General features: G+C 40.1%; 1 protein-coding gene across 1 annotated transcript in view; it reads right to left on the reverse strand.

The window, feature by feature from the left end:
- Nucleotides 1-13,056, reverse strand: part of mid2 (midline 2) — a 224,139-nt gene extending 211,083 nt beyond the window's left edge. Inside the window, exon 1 of the mRNA XM_012866142.3 lies at nucleotides 12,520-13,056. The gene's annotated coding sequence lies outside the window, so the exon portion shown is untranslated. The remainder of the gene's footprint in view (nucleotides 1-12,519) is intronic.
- Nucleotides 13,057-16,822: the final 3,766 nt, after the last annotated feature.

Here is a 16,822-nt window from a genome sequence, read left to right on the forward strand (position 1 = left end):
TAGTTTAAACCATGTTATCCTTTGACATCTGTAAATCAGCCAAAATGTACTTTTACAAAGGATAGAGCGGTGCATACAAATATAACTAATCTAACATATTTGAAATAAATACATAGTAAATGTAAAAGGATGGAGGGTAGATCATAGCTAACCAATCAGGATATAAAATGAAATGTCTTTTTCTCCTATGAAAAAGGAAAGGAGACTTAAATCATGTGAAAAAAGCTGTTCAGCCTCAGCAAAGGACCTTTTCTATCCTGTTGCCTGGAGGAGATGAGATGAACAAGAATGATATAAATCTCTTTGGGAGAAGAAAAAATATCACACAGGAAACAGCCTATAAGAAACCCTCTTGGGTTAGGCAATTCAAATGTGAATTTGTATAGCGTGAGATTATATGGATACTATGGACCGAAGGCATTTAAACACAACCATTGTCACTATAGTTTCATAACTCAGCACATATAAATGGCAGACAGACAACACCCAGCTAAATTCAGGGGGGCTTGTGGTGGTTTCCTGTTCACCGACCATACAGTGGACGAATTAAAACATAAAAAAAACATAAAATCACCTTCTAAACACAGCTGCAAAATGGCTCTGGCTGGCGGCAGTGGGGATAGAGCTGACTTTTTCCCATGATACTGAGGTTGCATGGGTTATGAGAGTATTGCTTTTGTTGGGGTTTTCTAAGAGCTGGTTTCCTTTCTCGTCAGATGAGGAATTCAGTAACGAGATCTAAAAATGCCATGTTGCAAAAGTAATTCTTTATCTATTGTATGAGAAAGCCAGTGGTGGAGGGGGACAGCAGAATGCTGGAGCCTGTGCAGCATTCTGTAATGAAGAGGGCTGATTCAACATCATATTTAGGGATTGAACGTACAAACATAACTGATGTGACTGGTCCTTTACATCTAAAGCTTTCAACCTAAAAAGTGAATTTTCCTGCAGTTTTCTGCAAGACGCGTCACCTCTCAACTCTGGTGAGTGCTTATTCTTCGTCAAGAAGTCGACTCTGAAGGCTGGGAGCACTTCTGCAGTAAAAGTGATAAGCTGAGAAGTGCAGCCTTAGGTCTATGGAGTTTTTGTATCTGATATGATCCTCAAGGTCAGAGCTAAATCCTTCAGCACTCTGAGGTTTAACCTGGAAACCTGAAAAAAAAATCTCTCTCATAACTTCAGGGAAGTAAGGTGCCATGCCCTCAATTTTAGAGGAAAACTTTATTTTGGTCAGGAAGAAATGTCAAGCCAAACCCTTACCAAATAAAAAAATAAAAAACCTAAGCAAGGTTATGTCTAAATAAACCCTAGACAGAAAATAATGATGCAGCCTTTGACCAGATAAGAAATGTCTCTGGTTCAGGATGCTGGTCTTTGAAAGCATGTGACCTTCACTTCAAAGATGTCCAATTACAAAGCGGCAAACGTTAAATAAGAAAGCCATCAATCAGAGATTTCTTACCGTTTTTTTCCATTATCTTTTATTAAGCTCTGACCCGTCAATATATGTATCTTAGCCACATTTTTTTCTTTAAACACTGTAATCAAAGGCCATTCAAAACATATTTATTTCTACTTTTCCTGCTAAGCATCAGTGGTAGTAGTAGTATTTCACGTCACATCTTTAACTGTAGCTGCATGGTGATGCAGCTGTTAGCACTGTTGCTTTGCAGCTAGAAGGTCCTGGACGCATGTTCTCCCCATTAATGGCTGGGTTCTGTACTTCATTCTTCTCTCGCAATCCAAAAATCAGAGTGTGTGAGTGCATGGCTGTTTGTCCGGTATATTAAAGTGTGTCCCTGTAATGGACCAGCAAACTGTGTACTTCCCTCTTACCAGAGGTCCCCTGGAAAGAGGTACCAGCCCCACCCCGAGATCCTCCCAAAGAATAAGTGGGTATAGACAACAGATGGATTGATGGGTGTTAAACTGTCTGTGTTGCGTCTTCTAACAGTAAATAGGGCAGCTACCATTACTAAAACAGCAGTGTAGCTCCTTGCCTCAAGTTTTAAACTTTAAAAGGTCTGTTAAATTTCCAAATGCATTGTGTTCCATGACAGAGGTTGACAGCTCTGGTACAGACAACCCAAAAGGCTCAAACACAAAAAGGAACAAAACCTCCAAAATGGTATTCACACACACATCTAATGCAGCACAGGCCAAATGTGAAGACAGATAGATAAAAATAAATAGAAAAGAACAAGAAATCAATTAGCTGTTTCACTGTATGAACTCAATCGCTAGGATGTAAAAAAAAAAAAAAAAATGTGTGAGGTTCTAATTAAAGTCTGGATACATGCGACAAATAGTTTGTTCTCTCCGACCCAACATTTAACATTCCTTTTCCGACACGGTAGAGGACACAAAACAGATAATCTGGCTCTAAACTGGCAGCATTGAACAGGAATGTATAAGCCCTAAGAGGCAGATGATTAGAAACTACAAAGGGAGAGATTTAGATCGTGTTTGTCTGAGGGGTGTGTGTAGATATGTGTCTCATAAATCTAAATGAGAAATCCACAATAAGTTGGGAGGGCTGAGGAAAGAAGAGAACCAAGTATGATTGTGTACGATCGTTTGCAGCAATCCTTACCTTTAAGCCTGACTGCAGAGGTCAGCGATACAGAGGATAGGAATTACATTTCACAGTAAATTAGGTAAAGAGGTCAATCCTTGCTCCCAACATGACCTTTAATGATTCTAAGTAACAAGTGGTGACAGCAGACAGGAAGAGGACACCGTCGTCTTTGATTTAACTCCCTATAAGACAGCTGTGTCTTTAACAGTCTCAACAGAATGCCAAAAGTTAAGCAAAATATCTGTTGGCACTAAATTAAATACTGCTATTCAAGAGAAAATACAGAAGCAATGTATAGGTGAGGATTTTCACACAGATTCATATTGCATTAACAGTGTGAAAGGTGTAAAGTTATACCCTCCAATATTAGACGTTTGTTCCTACGCACCATTACTGTGAGAGACACAATGTGCAAGATTACAATAGACAGTATATCTACATAGCTATACGATATATAGTTACGAAAGGACATTTTTATTTAAAGCCCCGAAATCGTGGTTAATCTTTGTTATGGTATGGAGTCAGCAAATTAGAAAATGTGAAATATATCTACCTCTGCTGCTGTATTTCATTTCACACAAATAGGCACACAGCTGACGAAAATACTAATGAGATGAATAATGCTCAAGTCTAAGCGTTCATGCTAAAAAACAACCTGCATTAACATTGGAGGACAAACACCATCATGAAGAACAAAGAACAAACCACACAGGTTAGCAATAAAGATGTAAAAAAGAAGAAGAGAAACAGAACAAACTTCAAATTCTTAATATTTTTGCAATGTAGTGTTGCAGGACAGATTTTAAACTTCTTAGTTTTTTTGTTTTGTTTTGGGTAAGTATAGTTGTAATACAAAACAACAAGACCATTAAAAGTGACACAATTTTTATGTAGTCCAAAACTGCAACTTTAAAGTATAACTCACCCCCGTACCAGAGCCTTACTCGACCCAATTTCATACCTAAAAAATGTGTCGAGAGGAGGCGGTGCCCGGTAAACCAGGAAAGGTGCAGGGGGGTGAGGGCCGGGCTTGGTCTGGGCTACAAGTAAAAGCTAAATAATTGCTAAATAAACTAACTAAATGTTAAGCTAATAAATCGCTAATCTGAAAACTGATCGGACCGCAAAACTGACTTTTCATACTCCAACTCGTTACGTAGGAGGTACAAGACGGCACTGCTACCCAGCAGAGCTGCTGACACGTCAGTTTCTCCAAATGACATCACAACAGCGTTTGAACCAATATTAATTCAAAATTCAATGAAAGACACCTGTTGAACCTTAGGAGGGTTCGTCACTGAGCAAAGCCTGAGGATGAGGGTCTTGCTCAGGCGCCCAGAGTGGCAGACCACGGGATTCGGACTGGGCATTTGCAGCCTTCTCAGAGCGCAAGCAAAAAGCAGTCAGGACTAAAGTGGAATGATTTGGATTAAAGCATATTGATGTGTTGAATGTGTCCCATTCACTCATTGACTGAGTTTGAAGTGTTTTGCAAAGAAGGACTAGTAGAAATTTACTCTCACACTGTGCAAAGTTGGTAGAGACGTACCCCAAAGAACCTGCGGTTTTAATTGCAGTGATTAGGCGTTTCTATGAGGTATTGACTCAGACTGAAAACAAGTGCTCACCACACTTTTCAACTTTTTATTTTTTTTAAAATGCTCAAAACCACATACATTTTTTTCAACTTCACAATTATGTGCTACTTTTTGTTGTTCGAGGCAAGAAGTTGAAATCACCCTGAAGGGGGAAAAAAAAGTAATGCCTCTCTCGATGTAGCGTGTTTATACAATGACAGCTTCAACCGAGATGATCAAATTTTATAGGATCCTGTTCTACACCAATGAAATTAAGGCCCCATTGATTTTTATCAATGAGGAGTCGCTTGTAGATTGCCAGTTTTGTTTTGCCTAGAGTAGCTCATTCATCGCACCTCATTGCTTTCGTTTAGAGAAAACTTCTCCTGGCTTGCGACACTGTAAATTGAAAAGAAATGAACGCAAATGTGTGCATGTAAACAAACCCGCGCAGACCGAAATAAAACTGTCAGACTAATACAGCAAGAGAAACTGCAGCCTCCGAAACGAGCTCATAATTTAGTTAACAACAGGACAAATTATTCGATTATCTTTCCAAGGCATCTCTAATGAAACTGTTGGAAGCTCGTATACGGAAATTCATCAACAAATCAGGCAAAAACGTAATTAATACAAAAACGTACATACAAAACGCAGTTATTAAACTCAGGTTAAGTTTGTATTCTGCCTTCCTGCTGCCTGTTGTCGTTTCAGCCCTTTGTCATAATTACACGCGCTAATTGAGGAATATTAGCCAGCAGTGCCCTGGGGGTCACTCTCACAATGTCAGCGTAAGGCAAATTAATTTAGCCAAACATGACAGTTGGACAATGGTCGGACAAATCCATTCAGATCTTTTTTTGTTACCACTGCTATGGGTATATAGCTGCCCGTATGTGTGCACAAAGATCACGAGGCCGTTGGGCCTTAATGGTCCCTAAATTATTCTTTGTCATAATTTTCCACACGGGCATTACAGCGCATTTGCTATTGCAGTAAATGTCCACAACATGCTCATCTGTGAGATCTGTACTCTGCAATGTGAACCATATGCCCTTGTTTTTTCCACTTCCAATTCAAAAGAGGGGGAGGATGTGTACATTGTGTGAGAGAGAGAGAGAAAGAGAGAGAGAGAGAGAGAGAGAGAGAGAGAGAGAGAGAGAGAGAGACTGTATGCACATGTGCATGAAGGGCATAAAGGAGACAGCAGTTTCCCAAAGGAGGGATTTATCTGAAAAGAGCCTCTCATGAGTTGGCTTGATCTCATCCCTTCATTCTTCGTTGCGGCCTGTGCACGTTTGTGTGTTTGTGTGTGTGTTCGTGTGTTTGTGTAAGTGTGTTTTCAGAGATGGGGGAATTAAAACTTTTTCATGCGCCTGCGTGCCCATCGATGCCTCACAGCGCTAATCTGACTGACAGCTTGGTCCAGCTTTCAGCTCAAGAGACGGCCCACCAGCGAGGTCCACATACCTGTCTGCTGAGGACCCTTCTCCGCCATGAGATGGCAGAGGAGAGAGAGACGCTGCTCTCTCAACACTCTGGCCAGGCAGAAGCTGAACCGCCTTGTCGCTGTGCGCCTATTGTTTGTCAGCACCACTCTGGGAGACGTATGCTTCTTTAGACTCAGCTGGATATGACAGCTTGGCACACTGTCACAGTTATTATCTAAAAGGCAGGGGGATGGCACTGTCATTGTGTGCTTTGGTAAGCACTCTGAACGAGCGCATTTTGACATTGATTTTATTTCCTATCCTCTATTAAACATACACAGTAAAAAAAAAAAAAAAAGAAAAAAAAAAGAAATCAAACCTGTTTTGTAAAGGTAGAGCCTTAGCCTTAGTTGGACTGATCCCAGATCCTCACATTTTCTCATCATCCGAAATCTAATAAATGCACTAATTAGATAAAACCAGAAGAAACTCTTGACCGCATCAGCAAAACACTCCCACAAGCCATCTGTCTAGTTTTTTGTTTTTTTTTTGTCTTCTCTGAGGGGGGAAACTGTGAGCCTATTAAGATAAGATGCCCACTCAGATAGGTGGGGACCTTCCATCAGTCATCCAAAAACAGCTTGAACAGGAGGGCCCTCGTAATTGAATATTAAACTCCTGATGAGTGCGGAGATAAAATAGTGTGACGTCGGCTTGAAGCTTCAATGTGTTGCTGCCACTGTGCTGGCAAAGACGTGTCAAACTGAGCTGAGAACCATATCGCTCTGTGGTTAACCATCATACTGTAAATTGTTTAGATGATAAAAAAAAGAATATGTCAGCATGAATTCATGGAGAAATAACCAGTGCCAGAAGCAATAGTTTGGAAGTGGCCTACTGTATTAGAATGAATATGGATGAATAATCCAGGTGGAAGAAAGCTAAGAATCCTGTTTTTTTACAATCATTAAACCTACCATACAGGAGGACTGTGAGACCCTGTTGTTAAGGAGGTCATTACAGGGTAAAGAAGAGTTAAAGTTAGATATTTTCATCATCAGTCAGGTGTTTGCAAAGGAAGACAGAGAACGCACACAAGGTGTAAGAAGCTACTTGAAAGGAAAAGTTATTTATTATGAGCGTGCAATCCATTTAGGCATCAGGAAAGCAGGAGAGAGCAAGAAATTAAGCAGATAACAGGAAGGATCAAATGAATACAACAAAGTTGTCTTGTTTCATTTCAGTATTTTGAGCTTTCCACTTCTGTTTGACATGAGACAAGGTGGATATGGAAATGTTGGCTACCTTTTGGAAATCTAAGAGATAATATAATGACAAAAATCCAGAGACAGCTATTTTAGTAAAGCTGCATTAACTGCACCAGTCACTAATGCAAGAAGCTAAAGAAGGTTTAAAATTTTAACCCTTTAATAATTTAGTTTTTATTTTAAAACAGCAAACCCTGTTTTACTGAGGACCTGCCCAGCTTGTCCCCTGCCTCTGGCGCCGTGACTGCTGGAAATAGGCACCAATCAATATGTTTTAATGGCCGATTCATCACTGACTTGCATGATAGTGGGGCACATTCCTCCATAACGCTTTGATAATCAAAGCGTTATGGAAGAATAAAAGCCAAGAATTCATCCATTATTTGACAGTTCAGATATCTTTTCCAAAGCTTCTTTCCTAATAAGCCCAATAAAACCATCAACACGTCATGTAGTTGGTCATTTTTGTGTCATTTCTTTCTTTCTTTATTTTTTAAAAATGTTGGCTCATCAAAAAACTAAATTTAATATGACTTTGTGCTCCTTAAAAATATTATCAACTGATATTTTAAAACTGCTGCTAAAAATCACAATTTTGATGTTATAGTATAAACATCTAACATCTACTAGAAATACTTCTCATGCAGGAATATTCATGCGAAGGCACTAACCCTAACCACATAAAAGTTGCTGTGTTTTTGGGTTTTTTTGCACCAGAGGTTGAAACGCAACCCTGCAGCTAAAATAACATGTCAGGTCCCCTACTGCTTAACAGACTCCATGTGAATTCATGGCCGAGAAGCGGAACATTTCTTTTCTACTCAACTAGCTTTAGCCCTGAGTGAGAACAGCCCCTAGTGAGATGTCCGTTTTGCGTCATTGATTTATGAGGACAAAACATGTGCACAGAGACTCTCTTGATAACGGTGTGCGCAGCAATGGTTAACAACATTAGGCATAAACAGTCTAGACAGCATACCTCACAGTTGAAGAACTGAATTTAAAACAAGTTGCATCCTTAACATACATAGTTCCTTCCCAGATTCAGCCAGCAGGCATGATCATGGGTGTCAATGTTCAAGCTCTATTGATTGTAGAAAAAACAACTTAACTGTCCAAAGACCTCTCTGCGGTATATAGTCTAGGGTTTTTAAACACAAGTAGCATGATTTTATAGCTTGTAAAGTAGAATGTATGGCCTTTGGGAGATCTATGTGATGTTTATTCTATGCCTTATAAACTTTTGCAAAAAATACAAAAAAATAACATAAATAAACAATGGAATATAGCACCTGTCTGTGTTAGCTCTGAGAACTTAAAGTGATGGAACATTATTTAGTTTGCTTGCATCGAACAAATGAAAGAGAAGTGAAAAAGAGAAGTGAAAAACTTATTTTGCCTTAAAATCAAACCCTGCCAACAGCATTGTCCTGGCGTTTGGCTTTGCCAACTGAATCCATTATTTTGATGCTAGGAAGTGCTCAGAGAAATATGGTTGGCCAAACATTAGACGGTAGTTGTTATTCTCAACACAAGGTCTATTAACCGGCAGCAGAAGAAGGGGTCACATTGAGATAATCAGATTAAAAGTATGGTTGCATAATGTTGGATTTTTCATTACACCTAATATGCTAATGTTTTCCATCTCAATCTAACTGTCAGCGCTGACAATGATATATGCATAGATTTTTTTTCTCTTTTTTTTTTTTTTACACTCAGACTCCATCAACCCCCCCACCTCCCACCACCACCCCCTATAGTTGAATGAATATTGCGCCCACTAATATAATGCCCCACTGGTCGACCTACATCAGAAGCAAAGCATGTTCAAGCTGCAGGTACAATCTGCAAAGCAAATAACCTCAGATTTACGTGTAGCACAGGTCACATGCATTCTGATGAAATGATTTATGTTGATTATATGGAAAATAGTCTCTCAACAGACTTATCGTGCTTTAACTCTACTGTAAGTGATAATTATTGCTGTCCTGATACCAGCTTCAAGTACTCATACTCGTACTTGTAAAAAGTAACCAGTTACTCTGAACCGACACTAGTTTTCCTCCTGGGCTGGGCATTGCTGCAACTTAAAGGCTAGATGCTACTCTATACCAGGTAGTGGTGCTATACACCAAGAGGTTGTTTGCTGACCCTCCAAAAGAAAAAGAAGGAGAGATGATAATGGAAGCCATTGTCTCTGTACTGAAATGTGCTATACAAATAAATTTGCCATTTGCCTTGGTGGTCAGTCGTTTTCAGTGGTTAATGATATTGTTAAGTTATTTGTGATATAGAAGTTCCTCTGTATCGATATTTGGAATCGGCAAGCGTCTAAACTGAAGTACTCGTACTTGTAGCCTACTCGGTCTGGAATAATCCGGTATCGGGACACCCCTAGTGATAATATATCATGCAGCCACAAGTTAAAAAGATTAAGTCCAAACTACTGCTGTAGAAAAGCACCGTGGGTGTTTTATCAATTCCTGGCTAAGTCAAACTCGGAGAAGTCCTATGATGAAAAGCAAACCTTTTCATCCATATTTGTAGCATTGAAATGTTTTTACTGGAAATGTTTTTACTAGTTGATAACTTTCACCCGAGATTTTCTAAAGCAAAAAAAAAAAAAAAGAAGGAAAAATGAAAAGCCCGTCATTCATTTGTTCATTCAGGGATTTCCAATCCCTGCTGATGAGACTTACAGTGTCCTTCAGGAATTATTGCTGTCTCTGGTAGATATGCGTACAAAAGCTTTGAAATAAACGGTTGTCATGGAGGCCCAGTGACCTCAAGATGCCGTTCTCTGCTGCAGTTCTCTAAAAATTGAGGATTTACTTCTTTTATTTGTCTTGAATCTTGCTCATTGAGCATGTCTACAAGTTAGATTTGGATCCTCATCCAGCCTCAAGGTTCCGGTTGTTCAAAAAAACCTTTTGCTCTGAGTGCAGATGTGGGGAATTTTAGGAGACCAGTTATTGTCTTGGTGTCGTTTCCTGCTTTATGATGATAAACACACATCTTTCTTTTACTTCAAATGCATGCTCTCCTCTATTTCCCATTTTAAAGAGGGGCTAAAAGATTTGGGCCTGTGTGTGGCACTGTTTAACGATCAGGGAAACATAAAGTTATAAATTACAAGTTCACAATGATTAATTTGAAAAAAGTATAAATAGATCAAGGTTTTAGGTTTCTCTATAAAATAATTAAGGCTCCCATTATGTTACAAATATTTTCTAATGCTGCATTTTTCAACCTCAAGTTAAAGCGTTTTGTGAATTTCACATTTTGGTATGTGATATTATGCTAATTAAATAAAAGGCACATTTATTTCATGCTTTCTACACATCTCTACCAGCAATTGTAGAGGACGATGTTTACAAGGCCAAACAGGTACACCACTGAACTATTCTATGGAAGTCATTGCAGTTGCAGCAACGGTTTCCCGTCCCCCGTCAAACCCTCCGTCACAACTATAATCATCCTAGCCTGTAGACACAGATACCCGGTCCTTCCCGCAGAAAAAGCGCCACTTCTGTCATCTTTATAATGTCTTAATTATCGTCATCTGAGGCTGCAATGGGGGGGAGCGCGGGAGAGAAAGAGGAAAATGGCTGGATAGGATGAGAAAGCAGCCGGCACCCTGTAGATGCTTGATAAATGAGGGTGTCAGCTGGTATTCACCCAACTAGCAGCCTCATCTCCGAGAGTGTCAGGGCCCATGCACTGAGACCTGTCTCATTAACTGCTTTGATCAGGCAGTAACAAGGAAGCCAGAGAGAGTGGCCCCATACGTCTTTATTATAAGATGGTGAAACAGCAGTTCATTAAACATGGTTTTTATATCCCACTACTGATCAGCATGAATGAGACAGAACTTCCCATTCCGGATTGGGCCATGGATTTGTTTTAACGAGGTTTCACAGGATGAGTTTATGCTAACCAGTTATTTGCCTCTGGTGTTGATGCACAAGACCAGCAGCACTTTCTGGCGGCGCTCCTGGTCCGTATTGTTCAGGTCTGGTGCATAATGGATGAGGAGCTGACATTTTACACTCGACTTTTCTGAGGCCGAACCCTTTTCTGGTTTCTAGTTTCACCAGGAGCACGGCCTCTGCAATTTACCAACGAACCCTCAGAGCCAGGCCGATGAAATATCCACAATGGGAACCCTGTCAGTTATATGTTGCTTTAAATAATTACTTTAAGGATTGCTGTTCTCTGTTGTACATCCCTTTCTGCTTGTATGAGATATGTGTGTCATCCTTTCAGAGCTAATATCCTTCTACATTGACTTAATGCGTGCCTTTTTCTAAGTCTGACTTATGCTCTGGGTGACATCAATGTTCAGATTCAGCTGAGGTGGTTTCCCTGGGAGAAGGCATACGTTCATCCTGGAAAAGAAGAAATTCCTAACATTTTAAATCCTATCGTTCTTCTATCGTCTTTTTAGAGATTCCAGAGTGACTTCAGCTTTCTCTGTTTTTTTTGTTCAAGCCAGAGAAAGTAAAGTAGTGCAGCAGTGCCCCTCCCCACCTGTTGCTGCGCACTAACAAGCAGCTGGCTGCAATGAGGCTACTACACATTCCCCTTGCATTGATGGAAGAAAAATTAAATTTTTCGAAAGTATCTCCAGTTAAGAAAGGCGTGGACGGTCGCGGTGTGGAGATCAACGACCCACCAACCAGTAATGTACATTAAACATTTTTGCATAAAGTAATTGTGTAAATACAGAGAAACTGCAATTTTTTCATTCATTCTCTAATTTTCTCTAATTTTCTTAAGTTGAGATGAACAACGTACCGTCCGTCCTAATATTTTACATATAAATATTTTAGAAGCCTTAGGTGAGCTTCATTTGCAGGCATCAAAGTAGAGTACAGGAAAAAGTTTCTGCCCCCCCACAGAATTTTTCTTAGATTTTTTTTATGTCACATCTAAACATTTCAGGTCAACCTAATTTTCATAGTAGACAAAGATAATTAGAGTAAATTAAAACGCAGCTTTTAAATGATGATTTAATTTATGGGGGGGGGGGGAGGGGGTAGGGGCTACCTAACCATCATGAGGTACTGTAAACCAAAGTTTTCTGTCATAACTTCTTGCAGTTTAAAGTTATTTTATTGAAATAAGAGAGAAAGTCTTAACCAGAGTATTCCTAAACTATCTGATGTGTAGAATAGGGCAGCTCTGCCCCTTCCCCACCTGATGCTGTGCACTGTCAGTCAGCTGGCTAAAGCCCACTACAACTTTCTCATGCTTTCAAGAAAGAAACTCCATTCAGGCAATATTCTTAGACAATGTGTGGAAACTAAAGGAGCGTCACCCAAAATATATCGTTTGTGTAAATACCATAAAAAAACATGACTTCGGGACCAGCAAAATATATTTGGAAAGATTAATTAAAATACAGCAGTAGTTCCGCACGCGTCCTTGCATAATAATTCACAAAAACATCAATATTCTGTTCCCGGTGTATATAGGCAGCAAGTAAAGCTTATGCAAGAGTTCATCTGCTCTCCAGCACTCACTGTTTTGTTGCTCCGCGCACCATCAAAAGCTTCCCACTGGCAGCGTTCGCACCGCACAAACAAATTGATTATTTAGCCAGTCCGTGTCCCTCTGCATGCTCCCATCACAATAAAGCAGGGGCAGAAAGACGCGCATCCTACCTCCGCTCGCTGACAGCTCTGGGTGGCGACTTGAAGGAGAGGAAGAAGGAGCTCGCCGCGGAGATCACAGTTCGTGGACTGAGAAGTTTTAACGCAGCAGTGACTGAGGGATCGCCCACGCTGTAGCAGCGGGTGAGTAGAGACGGTGAGAGTGTTGTCGTTATTGTAACTACGCCCCAAAACAAAAAAAAAAAAAAACTGATACGCTTCCTCTGCCGTCGGACCGTCAACGCTCCTCGAGGATGTTGCTGCTCTCCAACCAGTCAGCAGCTGTGCGCAACGGTGCGCTCACGTTTCCCTCCCGACGCGGTCCCCAAACCAAACGCTCCCCGGAGAACACGTGACCAACCCACAGGGGGACAGGAATAGCTCTCATTCCCCTCCAAGGCAGCAGCTGGGACCGGTTTCACCGCTGCTCCAGTGCCCGCGCAACAAACCCGAGCCGTGCGCACCCATACTCCCTTCTTCTCCACCTCCTCTTCCATCCATCCATCCATCCTCTCGCCCGCTGTGGCCTCACGGTGTCGCTGTCATGGGTCTTTTGTTCTCCTTCAATTACACAGTTTGTTGGTTATCTACTTGAGGTGATGCTGCTAAATTGGCCAGATGATTGACAGCCTAATAACAACAATAAAAAAGAAAAGGTGGCACGATTTGAAAACCCGCGGTTTTAGAACCAGAAGAAACCCTTTAATGCCAGGGAAACAGAAAACATTTTCCAGGACTAGGACATTTCTGTGGTGAATGGTACAATAACGAAGTAAAAAAAAAAAAGTCAAACAAAGTCATTCATTCTCAAGGTAGCTTGAGAACTCTAAATGTTTGTTGGATTCCATAGATATGCAAACGCAAAATTATTTTAGCTCTTTTCATGTTATGTTCTTCAGGTTGTTTTATGTTAGTCCAGTTTTAAAATTTCACCAATGCATTTCCTCAAACCACAATTCAGCTGATGGTAAATCTTTGTGATGCAATGCGATTCATACTTTCCTCCTCCACGTGTGCATCTTTAATTTGCATCTTTGAAACTGCAAAACGTTTGCCCCATCAACCCTTTTCAGACTTAGGTTCAACTTAATATTTTGATGTTATTGGTGCATTTCTTCTGACTAGGAGTATTAAAATAGTAGAGTCCTTCCGCCTTCTCAGACTTCCGCCTGAGAAGACCCACTTCCTCTGGCTCCGCACACTTTTGAGTGTTTCAGGAGCATTTTTTTTTCCAGGGCCAGCCCAGATTCTTCCAGCACTGCTGAAGAGCAGGGTCAAATTGCGCTGAATAGAGAAGAGTTTTTAGTGAACACCCCTCTTGTTAGTGATTGGACGTAATGTGACGAGGAAGTCCAGAAAAACTGAAGAGCGACAACATTAGAAGTAATGGAGGCAGTTGAAGATTAGGGTGATGGTAATGAGGCATCCAAATCTCAGACTTTGAGCTTATTACAAACAAATTATCAAAATACTGGTGGAAACATGCAAAAAGCAGGTCAGCAAATATGAAAAGATTTTGATTGATGTAATGCCACTAATGATTTTATATTTTATATTCATGTCTTAAGTTTTTAACTTGCAAAAACATTTTAAGTTGCAAAAATCTATTAACCTACTGTGGCTAAACCAAAACCATTTACATCAGATTTGTTCATGTTTTTAAGTTAAGATGCGCTGTAAAGGAAAAAAAAAAAAGAATTTTCATAGGGTGATGAGAGCTTGACCCTTAAGTTTATTTAACAGAAGAAATTAAAGCATGTTAAACTAATTTAGTTTCTAAAACTAAACTCAAATCTTGTATTATTGGATAGCAATTTTCTTCATATCGTAAGTCAGTAATGTTTTGATATCGATTACCGTTTATGCCTCTTATTTCAACAAGTTCATTGAAACCCCGTCAATCCCGTAATTGTTTTTTTTTTAAAAATCTAAAATATTCTGCAGGAATTCCCTGCAATCTCACTGTCACTTAGCACTTGTCCCCTGGGGTTATTTTTCCACATTAAAGCAATGAAATTAACCCCATATTCTTTAGTACAGGGGTGTCCAACTCCAGTCCTCGAGAGCCGGTGTCCTGCAACCTTTAGATGTGTCCCTGGTCTGACGCACCTGAGTCAAATAATCAGTTAATTAGCAGGACTCTGAAGAACCTGACTGCATACTGAGGAGCTAATTGTGCCATTTGATTCAGGTGTGTGGGGCCAGGGAAATCTCTAAAAGTTTCAGTACACCAGCTCTCGAGGACTGGAGTTGGACACCCCTGCTTTAGTAGATGTGCTATTTTTTCCCCCCCTTTTCCTAAACTGGACTAGGCATGGCACCCAACAGAAGATGCTGGATAGTTCCAATTATTTTGTCTTCATATTTGCTTTGAATGATGAGTCGTGTGTTAAGAACTTTAAAAAAAAAACAAAGCTAGATTCAATTAATTCATCACTTATTGTAAATTTGTTACAATACAAGTCTCTCTGCAGATCAGAGAACTCGATATTCAAGACAGACACAAAGTTGTGCTTTAAAAAAGGTTTATTATGAAAAAAAAAATAAAAAAAATAAAATAAAAAAAAAACAGATGTGGGCATAAATGTCCAGATTGGAGCAGGCTGTTTACAGCAGGAGGAGACAGACAAAAAAAGGGCTGGGTAGGAATTGTGGTCAGAGCAGTCCAAGGTCATGTCCAGAATCAGAGAGATGATCAGGTGTCCAGCAAGGGCAAGGCAGACAGGAAATATTCCAAAACTTTAGGCAAGGTCAAAAACAGGTAGGCATGCATGCTAGTAATGCTGAAAGACTTACCCACACGATGGCTTCCTGACGATCTGGCAGAGAATGACTGTGGGTGGCAGGTATATAAAAGCAGAGTCCCAGGTGACACAGATGCTGGATAATGAGCACAACACAGGTGGATTGAATGAAGTAAAGTGTCTGGGGCTATGGTAGAGGGTGACAAACTAAAATAAACATTATTGGAGCTGAAACGAAATACAAGGACATAATCTGACTGAGAACACAAACACAGGACCCCAAGTAAAAATGAATGCAAGAAATAACTAGAAGGCAAAAAGTGAGGAATTGCAGTAACTAGGAAAAATATTTAACAAATCTAAAACATGAAGAAATTAACCTTATGGTAAAACCCAAACGGCAAAACTAATCACTGAGTATGGCAAGACATATATAATATAAATGACAAGAAAAAATAAAACGAAATCGAAACCATAGCCTGACACCTCCAAATCATGACAACGTTGGCATTACGTGAACGCCAATGTGCGTGCACCCTCCTTGTTAGCTTCCACTTGCTAGCTGACTGTAATCAAACCTCTTTCTCTACCTGAAGACAAGGCATCCACACCTACTGCTTCTGGCACTACACCGCCCTCTTGCATGCTAATAATCTGTCTATCAAAAAAAATCAATAACCACTGAACTGTTTTTCAAGTCTAGACTTTAAAAAAATGAAGGATTTAGTTAAATTCCAAACACTTTTATCCATGCATAAAGCAAAACATTATCAGTTACTACCTGCAGTCCAAGGTCTGTTTACCCTGAAAGAGGATAGTAGCAGAAGACGGCACCCGATTTTAAACATCCATCTGCCAGAATTACACTTAAACAAACGTGTCACGACCCCCTGTTGGTCTAGGGAAGTGGGGTCATGAACATATAGGCAGAAACCGGTAAATTATAAAATTATAATTTATTTGATAACAAGAGGTGCAAGCAATAAACAAACAAAAGGAGGGTGGATGAGGGTGCTGTGAAAATAACAAACCAAATTAAATAAAAGAGATCCTCAAAAGGAGGATTATGCCTAACTATACATTTAAACGGAGGAGATTCTTACTAAAAAACACAGAGAGCACAGCACCCACTACACCTAATGAGACTAACATAGAAAAACTCAGTGTGGCAGTCAGTAAGAACTCTGGCCCTAGTTCCACCCTCTTCTTGGCCTCAAGGTAATAAATGCACAAAAAGCAAACACAACAAAAGATACTGGCACAGGCTACTAAACAAACTAAAATGGGTAACCATAAACTTAAATGAGCCACTCCACTAGGCACAAATACATTAGCTAACAAACAATTTCTCATTCACACGAGGCACACAAGTCAACTGGCTGTGACAAGCTGCCGCAATCAACGGGTTGGCTCTCCTTATGAGCAGGAGGTGATTGTAGGTGGTGACGAGCCATTGGTTGAGGTGGAACTGAGGGAACCAATAGAGGGGATTGAGGTCAGCACCCTAGAAAGCAGGAAGTAGGCGTGTCTTTCTACAGGAACATGCAGCCTACTTAGAAATGAGAAAGGAA

This window comes from Fundulus heteroclitus, chromosome 23 (assembly GCF_011125445.2).
Source record: "Fundulus heteroclitus isolate FHET01 chromosome 23, MU-UCD_Fhet_4.1, whole genome shotgun sequence".
NCBI classification, from domain to species: Eukaryota; Metazoa; Chordata; class Actinopteri; order Cyprinodontiformes; family Fundulidae; genus Fundulus; species Fundulus heteroclitus.